We start from the raw sequence: 14,620 nt of genomic DNA, 5'->3' as shown, positions 1-14,620 counted from the left end.
GGCTTGGCACAATAATAGACGGATCAAAAAAACAGAATCCAAAATTGGTTCCAGTAGTTACCAGTCTTAATATTTGACCAAGTGGAAAAGGGTAGTTTATTTGATAAGTTACACTGACAGAATTGGCATTTGAAGGCAAACAGGTTAGACTCATAAAGCATACAATGTACAAAAAAAGTTCTAGATAAATTAAAAACCTAAATGTAGAATGTAAAATTTTAGGAAATCAACTTTAGGAAAACATTTGTTTAAGCTTCACGTGGGGAAGTCTTAAAACAAGGTCTAGAAGTCATAACAAAAACATGGGCATTTTATGCATGTAAAAATTAAAACTTTCAGATCAGAAAAGATACCATAAGTAACATTTTAAAAGGCAAACAGGCTTTGGGAAAATATTTGCAACGTATGCAACGAATGAGGGGTTTATATCCTGAGTTATATTGAGTAGTCTTACAAATTTGATAACAGTAGGAAAAACGGCAAAGGATAGACACAAGAATTTTCAAAGGAGTATATGCACATGGCCAATAAACATTCTTAAAATCCTCTAAATATCTTGGAGTAAAATCAAATACATATTTCACCTAGTAGACTGGCAAAAATTGAGAAATTAGCAATGTATTTATGTGGTTAGAACAAATAGAAACCATTTGAATCTCTAGCAACAGGAGAACAATTTAATAAATAGGACATATATATAGGATGGAATATTATGCACTTATGTACATTTTTTAAAGCACTGATGCAGTTCTTGGTAAAAAGCAAATTGCAAAATCGTGTATGCGTGATACAATTTTTAAAAAACCCAAGCTAATTGTCTTTGGCAACCACTTATTGGTATATGGGAGTATAAAAAAAAAAAAAAAATGGAAGGATACTCAGCAGACCTTAACATTGGTTACTTCAATAAAGGAGACAGATTTGGAACGGGGGTTTATTAAACTGTTCCTGGTATATGTCTGTATTATTTAATTTGATAGAACAAACATATATTTCTTTTGTGTTTAAAAAAACAACTAAATGATCTGCACTTTCAGCTATGGTTTGATGATAACAGAGCTACCAAGCAAGGCAGTAAGGACCAGAAGCACTAAAAACCAGAGGAAAGGAAGGCATTGAGCCGTGAACTGGAAGTCTCTAGTGCATTCTTCTTCAAAGCACCTGCAGACCCATAAACTCTGGTCCACTGGAAAGCTAGGCAGGACATAGTTACTAAAAGATAGAGATATTAAGTAGAATTCTGAGCAGTCTCATCTACGTGGAGACAAAGGAATTGGAATTGTGGCTCACCATGGAGGTGAGCCTTGGGAAACAGAGGTGACCAGAAATCGACCACTGCTTGCAACAGCGTGGAGCAGTCTCAAACAAACTCACATGACAGTTTAATTTCAGACAAAATTAAGATAATTCATCTCTATCCTAAAAGCCTACCCCAAAGAAAAGTAAGTCCTCTCTAAAAAAAGCTAATATTACCCAAAGATCCGTATTGTACACTCAAAATGTGTAGGACTCTTCATACCTAATGTTAGTATTCAACCCCAACAAACAACAAAACAGCAGGCATTCCCAGAAATAAGAAAAATAAGAGGGAAGGGAGGAGAGGGAGGAGAGAGAAGGAGGGGGGAAGCGGGAGGGAGGAAGGAGAACAAGATCTAGAAACAGACGTACAGGAGGGCTAGATTTTGGAGGTGCCACATCCAGACTGTAAGAGAGCTGTGATCAATAGATAATAAGAGAGCAATTTTCAGCAAAAACTTGGAATCTACTAAAAAATGAGCAGATGGAAATGAGGGAACTGAAAGATGGGTCAGTATAAAATACCTATGCTAAAACATAGACATGAAAAGGAAGAGAAAATCCAGACAAGGGCGTAAATGAAATGCAGGGCATATTAACACAATTGAACATCCCTGTAATTGGGGTTCCAAAAGAAGGGGAGACAGACAACAGGGCAGAAATATTATTCAAAAGTATAATTACTATATTTCCAAGATCATTTAAGGACATTAAGTGACATGTTCAAGAACTTCTATAATGGGCTCCCGTGTGGCTTAACTGGTTAAGCATCTGACTCTTGATCTCAGTCAGGTCTTGATCTCAGTGTGGTGAATTCAAGCCCCACATTGGGCTCCATGCATTTCGCCCCCATTATTGTAACTTATGATAAGAAAAGAAGGTATAAGTGTCTAGGGGGAGAGGGCAAAGAGAATGCTTTAATACTGACATACTATTTAAAAAAAAAAAGAATTTCTACAAAATCCAAATAAGATAAATTTAATGAAGGCTATACCTAGGCCCATCATAATAACCCTGATAAGAACCAAAGGCCAAGACAAATTTAGGATCAACAGAACAAGCATATCCATTAGCTGTGAAAGAGCAGCAATGAACTGACAACGGACGGACTTAACTGCCTTACTGATATTGAATTTAATAAAGCATGGGTACCTCTTGTAACCTCTAGGTCAGGGATTAGCGCTTCTGTAAAAGGCTGAGTGGTAACTATTTCCCCGCCTTACCTGTGGCCACCACTCTGCCCCTCTGTCCTCGAGCAGAGCCCTCACTGACCGTCCATAAACAAACAGGCATGTGTTCCAATAAACTTATATTTGCAAGACAGGCCACAGGCCTGATTTGGCCCACAGGCCATAGATTGCTAACTCCTGCTCTAGGATAATCCTTTAAAAAGGAGTAGAAGAGCGTGTGACTAGTGCTACACATAGTAGCACCTGGGTGTTCTCATCCGTTCCCGTGGCCTCCACGACCACCTACCTGCTCCCAAATCTGAGTCCCTCCACCAGCTCTGCCTCTGAAGCTTCAGATCTGTCTCATTGCCTCTGAGATTTCCTTTTTGAACATCCCACGGGTTCATGAGGGGCAAAACCACACCTTCCTCCTTGTTCTCCAAACATGTTTTCCCTTTCATATTTCCTAAGCCAGTGCTGCCCTCCATCGAGTTTCTCAGGCCAGACCCTTGGAAATCGACTTAGACACCCCTTCTCCATCATCTGTTAGTCAATCAGCAATCGAGCCTGCTTATTCCACCACGGAAATATTTTCTCTCCAATGACTCACAGCCTAGTAATAAAACCTTCATAAATAGATGGAGAAATTATGTAAGAGGTAAAAGGATGTGTTGCTGGATATTGGATGAGGTTGTTTATAGCTTCTTAAGAACATCGCTAAATATCCAGGAAATTAAGGTAACCCGTGGCTAGAAAAGAAGGTGTAACTGTCTAGGGGAGAGGGCAAAGAGAATCTTTAACACTGACATGCTATTCTTTTTATTCCATGCCAGCTGTCATCCACCTGTCCCTGGCAGAAACAGTGTCCAGGAGCAGCCCTTTCCACATACATGGCTGATGCTTCCCATAGACATTTAGGGAGGCCCGTTAGGGATGGATGAACACAGCCCTCGGGAGAAACTTCAAAGGCATGAAAATCAGGGGCTCCTCTTCAAGGGACCTGTTCTCTTGCTTAGAAGATGAACAAAGTTCTTCTATCCCTTTGAGTATTCTCAAGGTCATGGTGAACCGGAAGGGAAGAGAGAAGTTGTGAACACGGAATTGAGACCAAGGAACCTTGATGAAGAGGGATCCAAATGACCAAGAATATGCTTCTACATGGTTCCATGAAAAAACAAATTTGTGAAAAACATTAGATAAGGACATTACAAGAACAGAAAATTGCAGACCAATATCTCTACTGCGAATATAGATACAGAAATCCTTGACAAATTGTAAGCAAAGCAAATCTAATAATACATATAAAAAGATAAGTACATCACGACCAAATACCTCTATTTCAGATACGTGAAGCTGGTTTAACATTAGGAAATGAGTCCATAGGGGCACCTGGGTGGCTCAGTCAGTTAAGCATTTATGACTCATGATTTCAGTTCAGGTCATGGTCTCAGGGTCAAGGGATCCAGCCCTGTGTCAGGCTCCATGTGGAGTCTGCTTGATGCTCCGGGTTCTCTTTCTCCCTCTCCCTCTGTCCCTCCCCCCACCTGCATGGGCACACACATGCTCTCTCTCTCTCCCTCCCTCTCTCTCAAGAAAAATGAATAAATGAACGTCTGAGTGGCTCAGTTGGTTAAGCGATTGCCTTTGGCTCAGGTCATGGTCCCACGGAGTTCCAGGATCATGTCTCAGTTCAGGTTTCCAGCTCAGTGGGGAGTCTGCTTCTCCCTCTGACCTTCTTCCCTCTCATGCTTTTCTCTCAGTTTCTCAAATAAATAAATAAAAATCTTTATAAATAAATAAATAAAATCTTAAAAAAAAAGAAAGAAAATGAGTCCATATAGTTTATCACTTTAACAGAGCAAGGAAAATTTTCATACAATCATCTCAGTAGATACAAAGAAAAGATTAGATAACTTTCAATGCAAGTTTATGATTTTTTCCAAAAAAAAAACTTTAAGAAACTAGGAATTGAAGGGAACTTCCTTAATATCATAAAGATTTTCTATGAAGAACGTACAGTAAACTTCATATTTAATGGGAAAATACTGAAACCATTTCCATTAAGATGAAGAAAAAAACTAGAGAGAGTCCCATCATATCCACTTCTATTTTCCATTGTGTTTGATATCCTAACCAGTGCAAAAATGAAAGATTTGAAAGGAAGAAATCTGTAAACATGATTATGTATAAGGAAAATGAATAAAAAGGCAAAATCTACCACTGTGAAAACTAAAAATTTTAGCACTGTCATTGTATGCAAAGTAAGTACACAAAAATCAGTAGTGTTTTATTTAGTATAAAAACAATTTAACATAAAATTTTGTTTTACAACAGATTTTTGTTTGACACCATAAAGAAAACAATACCACTTGGTATCACAAAATCTAAATACTTAGGAATAAATCAAAAGAAATATGTGTGAGACCTATACACTGAAAATTTTAGAACATTACTGGGAGAATTTAAAGATGATCTGAATAAGTAGATAGTCCATGTTCATGCAAAAGACTCAATATTATAAAGATGTCCATTCTCTTTAAATTGATCTATAGATTCAGGGCCATCTTGACATTCTAGCAGGCATTTTTTTTTTGAAATCTAATAAACTGATTCTAAAATTTATATGTAATTGCAAAGGATCAAGAATAACCAAGATATTCATGAAAAGAACAAAGCAAAAACACTCACTCTACCAAATGTCAAGATTTCTTATAAGCTACAACAATTAAGACATATGTGAATAAAAGAAGAGAAAAATAAGCAAATAAAACCAACTAGAAAGTCCATAAACAGACCCATACAAACACAAATACTTGGTTTGTATCAAAAGGTAGTGCTGCAGGTGAAATGATCTCTTTTCAGCAAATTGTACTGGGTCAGCTGTATGTCCATATGGGAAAAAAAAGAAATTTCACCCCTTCTTCACATTACATTTTAAAAAAGTAATTCTATAGACCTATAGCTACAGAGAACAAGCCGGTGGTTGGTCGAGGGAAGGGCAGTGGTGAGGGGGCGATGTAGGCAAAAATGAGTGAAGAAGAATGGGAGATCCAAACTTCCAGCTATGGAAGAAGTCATGGGAATAAAAGACACAGCATAGAGAATATAGTCAATGATAATGTAATAGCCTTGTATGGTGACAGATGGTTGTTACCCTAATGGTGGACAGAGCACAACATACAGAGTAGTTGAATCACTATGTTGTTGTACACCTGAAACTGATGTAACATTGTATGCCAATTATACTCAAATAAAAACATGAAAAAAATAAAATTTTGGAATTATAGATCTAAATTTGAAACATAAAAAATAAGAATTCCAGAAGATAACAGAAAAATATCTTAAAGGCCTTGAAAGTCTCATAGAACATGTAGGGTAAAGAAAAAATGATAAATGCGCTACATTAAAACTATAAAAAAATTATTCATCAAAAAACACAATTAAGAGAATGAAAAGGCAAGCCACAGGCTGGGAGGAAATAGTTGCAACACATGTAATGACAGAGGACTTGAATCCAGAATATGTAAAGAACCCTCACAAGGTCAATAAGAAAAAGACAGACAACGCTCTAGAAAAATAAGCAACAGACTTGATCAGACACTTAACAAAAGAGACTATCCAAAGGGGAATATATATAGGAAAAAATTCCGACTTCCTAGTCACTAGGAAAATGTAAATGAAAGCCACGATTAAGTATATACTCACCAGAATGGCTAAAATTAAATGGATTGATAAAACTCAGCACTGCCAATGACCTAATGCAGCAATGCTGGGGAGGGGAAGGTGCAATCTTACCATCAACTGAAAACTATCATTATCCATTAAAGCTGCATATTCACCCGCCTCATGAGCCAGCAAGTCCATTTTGAGACATAGACCCAAGAGAAGCAAGTACATATGTAAACCAAAACGTATGCATACAAATGCTCCTAGCAGCATTATTCAAAATAATAAAAACAAAACAAAAGAAAACAATCATGAGCAGAATAAAAATTAAATTAAATTGGGGGCATATTCACCCAATGGAAATACCACAGCAAAGAAAAGCAACAAACTGCTGCTACACACACTTTGGATAAACCTTACAGACCCACTGTGAGCAGACCCAATAGTACATTTTGTGTTTCCACTTATATAAAGTTCAGAAATCACATAAAATTCATGTAACGGTTCGGAAGTCAGGAGAGCAGGTACCTTTGAAGACAAAAAGGATGCATCATTGGGTGTGGTACCTGAGGGGTACCTGGGACACTTGTAATATTTATCGTTCTGGGTAATGACTCAATGAAATACAATCACTTCATGAAAATTCTTTGAGCTTGGACTTATGACTTGTACACTTGTCCGTATGTGTGTTCTCCTTCAACAGACACTTTTAATAAAGGAAACAACAGAAAAATAATTAAGTGAAAAATGTTGAAAATACAGGTTATAAGAGAGTTAAGAATTATATGGGCGCCTGGGTGGCTCAGTCGGTTAAGCATCTGACCCGGTTTCGGCTCAAGTCATGATCTCAGAGTCCTGGGATGGAGACCCACGTCAGGCTCAATGCTCAGCTCGGAGCCTACTTGAGATTCTCTCTTTCTCTCTCTCTCTCTTTCTAAATAAATAAATAAATCTTAAGGAAAAAAGAATTCTGTCTTCCTAAACTCTCCCATTACCAAACATTCCGTGTGAAACTTCTCTCTCTCCTACATAGCTGCTCCAGATTTTATTTAAGTTCAACGTGATGTCTGCTTCTGCCTCTCCTCAACTGCTCTCAGATTTTATAGTCCATGCCAGCACCTGGGCACAGTGGTGTCTGTGACAAGCAGAGCTAAAGGCAGCAAAGGCAGGCAGGGCTGGTCTCAGTGAGGTGCCTGAGGCCCCACGTCTGGAGAGGTACAGACTTGAGGAGCTTTTGGGGCATAATGGTAAGTAGTGGGGCCTAAGGAAGAAGAAACCACAGGGCAGGTTCTCAATATTCAGCCCATCTGCCCCATTGTGCTGCCAGCCTCTGGAGAAAGAAGGGCATTCATTACCTGCTCTTGTCTGGGTGACCTCATGGGGGTGACTTCTCCCACTTGAAGTTTCTTCTTCTCTAGATAAAAGGATGCTATGCAGCTCCCAATGTGGACGTGAGGAATAAATAACAGTTTTTCGTGAACAGGTCTGACATACTCCTGCTTATGAATCTCAGAGTTTCCTGTTCTGGAAACTTCTTCCTTCAAGCATCATCATGGCTCCCTCCCCCTTCTCCTTTGAGTTCTCACTGTACTGACTCTTTGTCATTGAAGCTTCCAAGACAAACTCCCCAATCTTTCCAATTAAAAAGCCAAATGATCTCCTCTCCCTCCCTTGGCAGCCTTTACCTTTTCCTCTGCTTTATTTTTTCTCCCCAGCCCCATGTATTTCGTTCATTCATTTTTATCCAAATGAATTCCCAAATCCGGGTTGTTTTAAGGTACCAAATAACCTGAAGGAACTCCTTGAAGTTGGAAGAGAGCCAGCCTTGCCAGGAATCAGCCAGAAGACCCGGATTCTGTATGAGTCTGCTCTGGCCGCCATCACAAAATACCAAAGACTGAGTGGCTCAAGCAGTGGAAATTCATTTCCTCACAGGCTGCAGGTGAGAAGTCCCAAGATCGAGGTGTCAGAAAGTTTGAGATCTTCTGCAGCCTCTGTCCTCGGCTTGCAGATGGCTGCCTCCCTGGTGTGTCTTCACATGGTCTTCCCACTGCCTATCTGTGCTCCCGTCCTTTTCTTATAAGAACACCCGTCATTTGATTAGGGCCCACTCTGATGACCTCATCTAACTTAATTATCTCTTGGCCCTCACATGCTGAAGCACAGGAAGCTACCAGTTCAACCTACGCATTTGGGGGAAGGGGTCCCCATGCAGCCCATAATGGACTTGCTATGTGAGCTCTGTGACTGGGTTGAATCCCCCTACTTCTCTGGCCTCTGTCTCCTCCTGATTTTGAAAATGAAGTCTGTGGCTCTTGTTCGCTGCTGACAACAAGTAGCCTGCTTGCTGTCTCTCCTGTGAAGATCTCCTCACGTCCGACCACAACCAGAAATTAGGGAATAAACAACGGCAGAAACTGAAGGCAGACTGTCCTCAGAATTACCGTAGTTATTTATAACCCTGTATGCAGGTCGTAGAGAGGGGGATAAAGTGGGACTCTGCCCCATGTTCAGAGGAGACAGGTGGTTGTAGAGCATACAGTGGGAGGAAAGCAGGGCAAGGGGGAGAAAGAGCGAACTGACATGCATTTGAGAATTACTCTATATCAGAAACTGGAATCTCACGGAATCCTCGCGCCGACCCCACGAGTGGATGTTACTGTTGTTATTAATTTTTCTTCCATGCTATAGGTGAGGACACAGAGACCCAGAATGCAGAACTGGGCTTGGTGATTTCAGTCTACCTGGAAGTCAGATAACCCCCACGAGTCACTCTGCCCTCAGCAATGGTTGAATGAGCCGAGATGCTCTCCTCGCCTCCCACCTTCCTGCCCAGCCACACCTGCTACAGGTGAAAAAAAGATGAAGCTCCCATCAGTTTCTGGGAGTTCTAGAAAGAGGATAAGACCAGTTCTGTGTGTATTGTCACTGCTGCTGTTTTAGCGAATGGGAAATGTTATTTGAAGAAATATCAAGAGCCATAAATAGACACAAAAAAGAAAGTTCTAGAAAAAGCAAAACTAATCTACAGTGGCCGGAAGCAGATCAGTGGTTGCTTGAGGGGAGGAGGGATAACTGCAAAGGGGCTAGGAACTTTGGGGGGAGATGTAAATGTTCTGTATCTTGATTGTGGTTGTTATACTTGTGTGTACTGCTATCAAAACCCATCAACCTGTACACTTAAAACAGGTAATTTTATTGTATGCAAATTACACCTCAATAAAGTTGATTTTATTTTTTTTAAAGATTTTATTTATTTGTTTGATGGAGAGAGAGAGATCACAAGTAGGCAGAGAGACAGGCAGAGAGAGAGAGAGGGAAGCAGGCTCTCCGCTGAGCAGAGAGACCAATTCGGGCCTCGATCCCAGGACCCTGAGACCATGACCTGAGCTGAAGGCAGAGGCTTGACCCACTGAGCCACCCAGGTGCCCCAATAAAGTTGATTTTAATAGAAAAATAAATCACTAAGAATCCCACCACCCAAAGATAACAACTACTACCATTTTGGTGTTTTTATGCTAGTAGGGCGGGCACACACACACACACAGTGTCACATTCTATGTTCCATTTCCTTTTGCTCTCTCAGTAACATATCATGCAGACCTTTCCATGTCAATACATGAAATGCTGCACTGGCATTTTCATAATGGTAGAATGTACCATTATGTCATATAACACAACCTGCACAAACAATTCTGTTTGAAAATTAAGATGTTTCCATTTAAAAAAAAATATTTTATTTATTTGACAGCAGAGATCACAAGCAGGCAGAGAGGTAGGCAGAGAGAGAGAAAGAGAGGGAAGCAGGCTCCCTGCTGAGCAGAGACACCCCCCCCCCCCCCGTGTGGGGCTTGATCCCAGGACCCTGGGATCATGACCTGAGAAGAAGGCAGAAGCTTTAACCCACCAAGTCAACCAGGTGCTCCAAAATGTTTCCATTTTTTTGCTGTTATAAACACTATCATGGATATCCTTGTAACTAAGTATTTGAGCACATTCTTAACTATTGCCATAGAGTAAATTTCAATGAATAAAATGAATAAAATTACTGAGTCAAATAGATTCATATTTTTTAAGGAATTTGATATATCTTTCAAAGGTGCCCTTCCTAAAAGCAATACCAACTTACACACCCACCAGCCATGCCTTGGTCTTCACTGCAGACCAGTCAGCATCCGTGGAAACAAATACAAGGAAGATCGCACCAATGACATATCCTAAAATCCCAAACTTTCGAAGTAACTGAAGTCTTACAGAGTCAGTGTTTCGGCCTTAACATTAACTGAACTCAAGAGCCATGAAGGTTCTGGGGTCTGAGATCACCAGGCTCAGTGAGGAGCACACCCAGGACTCGAACTCAGGATGGAAACCACCACATGATTTGCTGAAGGAGTAGTGAGTCAAGGGATCAGGAAAGAACTCCCGTCACCCCAGGCTCACATGTTTTCTAACTCCTATGCTCACTTGTCCATTCCCACCAAGCCTTGCTCCCGAAGAGTCCCCCGGGGGATCCTGGAATTTGCACATATCCTTGCGATGATCAGCAAAACTCCAGCTGGTTCCACCTTCTTCCCATCCTTAGCTCTGCTGCTTGTGGCCTTGAGATGGTTCTTAGCCTCTCTGAGACTCGGTTTTCTCAACAGAAACGTGGAGTTGGTCGTTGTTCCTACCTCATGTAGTTTTATAAAATAAAACAGTCAAGTTCATTGGCAAGGCTGCCCATCCTAAGGAGGAGCTGATACATGCTAAGCATTTTTCTTCCTCGTTGGCCCTCCCAGACCGGCCTCAGGCCGCAGAGGAACAACTTCTCACCCTTGGGATTCTGCCCCAGAATTCATAGCGGTGCCTCTACAAAGGGCCAGCCCGTCAGCCACCCCGCTCCTTTTAGATCGCCTAATGCCATCGATAAACTAGAAGAAACCTCATTTTGGGGGGGGGGGGAGGCCTGCCCACCCCTCATGCCTCCAGGACCACGCCTGACAAATATAGAAGAAATTACAGGCATCTGATTTCAGGCTACGTGTGTACACTTTGTCTGAGCCAAGCCCCAATCCCTAGTTCTGCTGCTGCATCAAAAGACCATCTCTCCTCCAGGCTCCAGGCCCAGAGTAAGCAGCAATTTGGGAGGCAGCCCCCTCTTATTTTTAGCCTTAAAAACCCCAAAGCCAACATACCAGCACTCACCCAAGCGTCTCTCGCAAGCTGTTGTTTGATTTGGGTTGAGAAAATGACAGACTGAGTTCTGCACCAAGAACAGAAGAAAAAAAGAGGGGAAAAAGGGAGTTTTATTTTCCCTCCCCTGCTAACCTCCATCCCCCTCAACTCCTCCCTTAGGCCTGGGTGGACCCTGCCTGGGTAATCGTCCCCTGCTATATTTAAAAACCACAGATGTGTTGGTGGAGACTTAATTTCGGAATTGCAGGCGGCGTCTCCTGAGGACAAGGGGAAAGCCGGTGCTGCGCGCCCGCCCGGCCGCCCTCCCCGCCCGCCGACCGGAGACCCGGACTCCGCGGAATCCAGGTCAGGACGCGCCGCCGTCTCGGGACCGCCGCCGGCCGCGAGGAGCCGGGCGCCGGGCTCCGGCCGTTGGGTGGGTGGGTGGGTGAGTGGCCGCGGGCGAGGGCTCCCGCCCTCATTGGGTCCCCCAGGGCCCGGCGGGGCCGCGAGGCGCAGGTCTGCTTCCCCGCGGCTGCTCGGGACGCTATCTGAAAATCCCCCCTCGGCGCGCGAGGATAAATATGCGCGGCTTGTCATTCGGTGCGGCTCCCTGGCTCCCAGCTGATAGGGTGACGTTCGGTTGGGAGGCTTGGAGATTGGCTTTTTGATTTGGCTTCTTGCTGCAGCTTAATGGGCAAAGCTCGCGGCTCGCCCAGAAACCAGCCCCTCCGCGCGTCCCCTCCGCGCCGCGAGGCCGACACGTCCCCCGCGGTGACGGCGTGCCAGGCGGAGAGTCGGCGCGCGCCCAGCCCCGGGAAAGCCCCGGCGACGCGGCCGCGAGCCGGGGTCCCTCCGAGCCGCCAGGGCGCGCCGGGCCGCCCGCCTTCCTGCCCCTCCCGGCAGGGATCCCCCCGCTGCCGGCGGCCGGGACTCCGGGCCTCCCCGCGCTCAACCCCGAGCCCGCGCCCCGGCCCGGGCTCCTCCGGGGGTCCTCGGGAGGGTCTCCCCGCTCCTCCCTAGGCCCCCTGCCCCGGCCGCAGCCCGCGCCCCACCTCCCCCACACCGGAAGCCTGCGAGCCCACGAGCCCCGCGGGCGGCGGCGGCGGCCGACTGACATGCCCCGGACGCGGCTGCGGCCGGCGGGCAGCCCGCGGGGGCGATGAGCCGCTGCGGCCGCTGAGCAGCCGGGCGGCGGGGCGTCGCGCACCTTCCTCTTCCCCCTCACTTGGCCGCTCCGCTCGGGAGACCGGGAGGAAACGGTGAGTAATGGGGTGAGCCTCCTGCCCTTCCCCCTCAGAGGGAGGCCGAGGCTGGGGGCTTGGGACGCCCCTCCGGAGGGTTCCCGCTTGTGAATGCCGGTGTTAATTAAGTTATTTCCCGAGATCATTCATACCGGCTGCCTTCCCGTGGGTTTAGTGCCTCAAGAGGTGGGGGGAGGGTGCCTCGGAAAGTGAACGTTTTGTCTGCGGAGCTGGGGGGGGGGCATGTGGCAGAGTGTCTGAGGGGGTCGGGGGGGGGCGCAGAACGAGACGCCGGGGCGTGTGTGTGTGTGCTCTCGGGCGGCGGGTGCGCCCCGGGGACACGGAACGCTGCGGCGCGGGCCGGCTGCATGTGTGCCTGTGCGCCGGTGTGCTGGCGGCGCCCGGCCGTGCGGCGCTCCCGGGGCTCCGAGTGCCCGCCGGGGTCGGGGGCTAGGAGCCGAGCGCGTTACCCCGCGGCGCGCGCCCGCGTGCACACACGCACGCACGCGCCCAGCCTCGGGACTCCGCGGCGGCGGGTCGGGAACTGCAGCCCCGGCGCACCGGCCCGCCGCGGCCAAGAGGGCGGGGAGAGAGGGAGGGTTGCTCGGGTCCCCCGCGCTCCAGACAGCGAGGGTCTGGGCGGGCCGCGGCCAGGTGGGGAGAAGGGAGGTGTGGTAACTACCCACTCTCGCCATCCTCCCCGAGACACACACACGCGCGCGCGCACACACACACACACACACACACACACGCGCGCGCGCGCGCGCACCCAGAGGCCCTCCTTCGGAGGCTAGCGCTGCTCTGCAGACCCTGCCGGACCTGCCCCGAGGACCCAAGCCACTGGGAGAGATGAAGAAAGCGATTTGCTCTGGGGGGATGGGGGGGTGGGAAGCAGTTTTTGGTCTTTATTCACTGAGTTTTATTTTTAACCGTGGAGGGAGTGCGGGGGGGGGGGCGGGCGGTGGTTAAATAGAACAAATGCCTTTAATGCAGTGCCATAAATTTACCCGCCTGCTGCCCGCCTCTCTCTCTCTCTCTCCCTCTCCCTCCCTCTCTCTCCCTGCTCCCTCCCTTCCTCCTTCTCCCTCCCTCCGTCACTCACTCACTCACGCATTCACTCATCTTTTGTGGCGACTAAAAAACCCTGCCCGTTTGCTGGTTCAGTCTCCTGGGCAGAGGTTGAAATTGGGGCAGGTTCTCAGAAAGGCAGGCTGCCGCGGGCAGCGAGACTCCGAGCTCCCGGGTGGTCGAGAAACACCCCGAGCCGAGGGAGTTGTGGGTACGTGATGGGCACGCAGCGGGCCTACCGGTGGGGCACCGAAAGGGAAGCCTCCGGGCCTCTGCCGACCCGGTGACTTGCAGCCGCCTGTGATTAATCTCCCACAGCTGTTGTGCCCCATCCACTGGAGCTGAGCTCTTGTTTACCTCAATTTTCAAATATAGCTTCTGCGCCATGCTCTTCCTGAGATGGGGGATCCGTGCACTCTACAGGGGCGCCGGCCTCCTGCTGGCCCTTCTTTTTAGCGGGCTCGCAACTTTGAGAGGAACCTGCCTTTTCATGCGGTGCGGTGCCTCACGTGGGGACCAAGGCTGCCAGAGCTTCTTGGTGTGGGCTGATCACCCCAGCTTCTCATCGCTGCCTACAATTCCTGCCTGAGGTCCCCCCACACGTGTCCACTCCCTAGCCCCTTTCTTTAAATAAAATATGGATATTGGGTTGAGAAGAAAAAGATGGAGCCTACAGAACTGAACTTGAAGTCGTTCTTGAACTTAATGGAGATGGAAAGGCTACTCATGCGATTTTCTGTACTTGGGATGCTTTCTTGTTCTTCCAACACCCCTAAACTCCAACTCCTTTCTGGTCTAATGTACTCCTAGTCTCCCTCCAGCTTCTAGGTCATTGGTTACTTCCTCAAGGATGCCTTCCATACCATCTCTGGCCCAGCCAGAACGTCTGTACACTCATAAGCTGAACCTGTTATTTTGAAATAATTTAAAGAGGCACATTCAGTTTACTTGTGTGGTGGAATAAATGCTAGTCACACCTCTAGACAGTAAGCTGCAGGAAGGGAGGGAACATAACTGCTGTTT

At 46.2% G+C, this 14,620-nt stretch overlaps 1 protein-coding gene across 2 annotated transcripts in view; it reads left to right on the top strand.

The window, feature by feature from the left end:
- The first annotated feature begins 11,931 nt into the window (after nucleotides 1-11,931).
- SLC8A3 (solute carrier family 8 member A3) overlaps nucleotides 11,932-14,620 on the top strand; it is a 139,578-nt gene continuing 136,889 nt past the window's right edge. For both annotated transcript variants that reach the window (XM_059182454.1, XM_059182455.1), the window contains exon 1: nucleotides 11,932-12,547. The gene's annotated coding sequence lies outside the window, so the exon portion shown is untranslated. The remainder of the gene's footprint in view (nucleotides 12,548-14,620) is intronic.

Source organism: Mustela lutreola, chromosome 7 (genome assembly GCF_030435805.1).
Source record: "Mustela lutreola isolate mMusLut2 chromosome 7, mMusLut2.pri, whole genome shotgun sequence".
Lineage (NCBI taxonomy): Eukaryota > Metazoa > Chordata > Mammalia > Carnivora > Mustelidae > Mustela > Mustela lutreola.
The sequence above is the reverse complement of the archived record's forward strand: the minus strand, read 5'-3'. Positions and strand labels throughout refer to the sequence as shown.